The sequence below is a fragment of the Pristis pectinata genome, chromosome 24 (genome assembly GCF_009764475.1).
Source record: "Pristis pectinata isolate sPriPec2 chromosome 24, sPriPec2.1.pri, whole genome shotgun sequence".
Classification (NCBI taxonomy): domain Eukaryota; kingdom Metazoa; phylum Chordata; class Chondrichthyes; order Rhinopristiformes; family Pristidae; genus Pristis; species Pristis pectinata.
Window position 1 is genome coordinate 3,589,659 of NC_067428.1, and position 2,902 is coordinate 3,592,560.

General features: G+C 52.2%; 1 non-coding gene across 1 annotated transcript; it reads left to right on the forward strand.

Moving 5' to 3' along the window:
• The first annotated feature begins 2,467 nt into the window (after positions 1-2,467).
• On the forward strand, positions 2,468-2,540 carry trnak-uuu (transfer RNA lysine (anticodon UUU)). The gene has a single exon. It is a non-coding gene; the product is annotated as a tRNA-Lys (tRNA).
• Positions 2,541-2,902: the final 362 nt, after the last annotated feature.

Genomic DNA, 2,902 nt, shown 5'->3' on the forward strand with positions numbered 1-2,902 from the left:
TACACACGTGTTATCTGTTGGTTACAGATGGAATTCAGATGCTTGCTCAGTTTATGGGCCTGGTGCTGGAGAAAGGACAGGGTTATAAGCTGTGCCCAGTAGTTGATGCCGAATGCAGGATGGACACACGCGGGAGACTGCCGACGCTGGAATCTGAAGCAACTAACAAACTGCTGGAGGAACCCAATGGGTCGGGCAGCATCTGTGGAGGGAAATGGACAGTTGACGTTTCAGTGGGAGACGGAGGGGAGAGAGCCAGTCTAAAGAGGTGGAAGGAAGGGCTGGAGCAACTGGGAAGTGATAGGTGGACCCAGGTGAGGGGGGGGGGGAGGTGGAGGAGGCCAGGAGGTGGTAGGTGGAGGTGACAGAGGGCTGCAGATGATAGAGTCTGATAGGAGAGGAAGGTGGGACGTGGGATCATGGAAGGGAGGTGGGGAAGGGCAGGCAGAAGCAGTGAGGGGGAGGGGAGCCAGTGGGAGGAGTGTGTGGGTGATGGGCGGCTGGGGGTGGGGTGTGCGTAGGAGGAGTGAGAAGAGGCACAGGCGAGGAGCAGGTTACCTGAAACTGGAGACTCGACGTTCATGCCGCCAGGCAGAATGGAGGGCCACTGGGGTATAGCGGGGAGTTCTCCACAAGCTGCTCTAGCGGTGCAGGGCGACACTAACCCCAGCCCGCCTCTGCGTCCGCGTGCTCTTGCTGCTCTGCCACAGATCGCGGGGAAGGATGTCCCCCCCAACTCGATGTCTGCTGGGATGGTTCTCCAACTGCGCGCAGGCTCCTGACCCACATCCTGAACCATTTCTGAAGGACTGGGTCTTTGTCAATGAATGCAGGAGTAGATTAGATTAGATCAGTTTATTGTTATATACACCAGGGTGCAATGAAATTCCCGGCTCGCACGAAGCCCACAGAGTAAACAGTAACATGGTAATAACAAATACAACAACAAGCACAAAACAATGGAGAGGCGCAAAGATTATCGTACAATCTAAAGTAGCGCAAAACAATACTGAAGTGATGCTAGTGGAATAACCGAGGGACATAGAGTTAAGAGTCCAAGAACGTGGCAGCACCACCAGGAAGGGGATGTGAAAGAGGTGACTGGTTCAGGAGTCTGACAGCAGTGGGGAAGAAGCTGAGCTTAAGTCTGGATGTCTGGGCTTTCAAGTTTCCAGAAGGGAGAAGAGAGAAAAGGGAGTGGCAGCCCATACAATACTGTGAGCCTTCCTGAAGCAACACACCATGAAGATAGACTGGCTGGAAGGAAGTGACGAGCCTGTGATGAACTGGGCTGTGTTTACCACTCAGGTTCTGTCAGCGCAGAGCAGAGCAGTTACCAAACCAGGCTGAGATACAACCCGTCAGGATCTGTAGAGGTTGAGAGAATCCTTGTGGGCAAGTCGGATCTTCTCAGATGCCTGAGAAAGTAAATAACGCCGATGCACTTTGTTGATCACCGCATCGGTGTGGAGGGACCGGGCGAGGTTCCTGGTGGTATGGACGCCAAGGAAGTTGATGCTGTCCACAGGGACCGTGAGTGGTTCAAAGCTGGTGGAGGGAGAGTGGGAGTGGGGCAGCCCGTTGAACCGTCACCACAAACCAGCGGCAAGTGGACCCATGGAATCCCCTTCAGCACATAACGTGGGAGCCAGGCTACAGGAACCTGTGAGGCCAGGAGGCGGCAGACTGTTGCATCTGCTAGCCTGGTGGTGGTCAGCAATGGGGGTGAACTCTCTGTGCCCCCTGGTTCCACTTCACTCTGTATTTGCTAGTGTTGGATGTCTTTATGTATAACTGCGAAATGTATTGTAAAAATTCTTTGACAGAAAACATGTTTCTCAGGAACTCGAGAAGTCTGTTTCCCATCAACTAGTTTAGGGAAGTGGTGAAGTGTTGGATGGCTTTGTTAGTAAAGAGTGCTGAATAAACGGTCTTCTCCGTCTCATATTCAGGGCGTTCCCTAAGCTTGAACTTTGCTCTTTGACTTCTAGGAACTAGTTTAGTCAAGGCAGTGAGCTCCCTGATACCACAGGGATTCCTGCAGATGCTGGAACATTCCAGGCTTAATCCACCCCGAATAATTCCAGCTCTCTTTCATTGGATTAGAGCACAGTACTTCAGCGGTAATGAACTACCAGTATACAGAGATAGGAGCAACCACTGGTCATCTTCAGCAGTGCTGCATGAACCAGGGTACTTCACAGGGGCATAACCAGGTCAATGTTGACACCAAGGGCAGAAGGGATGAAGCAGTAAGGTGACTGACCAGGTCCTTTCTCAAAGAAGATTTTGCAGGGCAGCACTGTGGCACAGCGGGTAGGGCCGCTTCCTCACAACTCCAGTGACCAGGGTTCAATCCTGACCTCAGGTGCTGTCTGTGTGGAGTTTGCACGTCCTCCCTGTGACTGCGTGGGTTTCCCTCGGGTGCTCCGGTTTACTAGACATGTGGGTTGGTGGGTTAATTGGGGCCTGGATAGCTCAGTCGGTAGAGCATCAGACTTTTAATCTGAAGGTCCAGGGTTCAAGTTCCTTTTCGGGCATTGCAATTGTCAAGGGCTGGCACAGTAGTGTAGCAGTTAGTGTAACACTATTTCAGTGCTAGTGACCCGGGTTCAATTCTGGCCACTGTCTGTAAGGAGTTTGTACGTTCTCCCTGTGTCTGCTTGGGTTTCCTCCGGGTGCTCCGGTTTCCTCCCACATTCCAAAGACGTACGGGTTAGGAAGTTGTGGGCGTGCTATGTTGGCGCTGGAAGCGTGGCGACACTTGCGGGCTGCCCCCAGAACACTCTACGCAAAAGATGCATTTCACTGTGTGTTGGATGTACATGTGACTAATAAAGAAACTGCCATCTCTAATTGGCTTCTGTAAATTTCTCCTGGTGTGAGGGTGAGTGGTTAATGG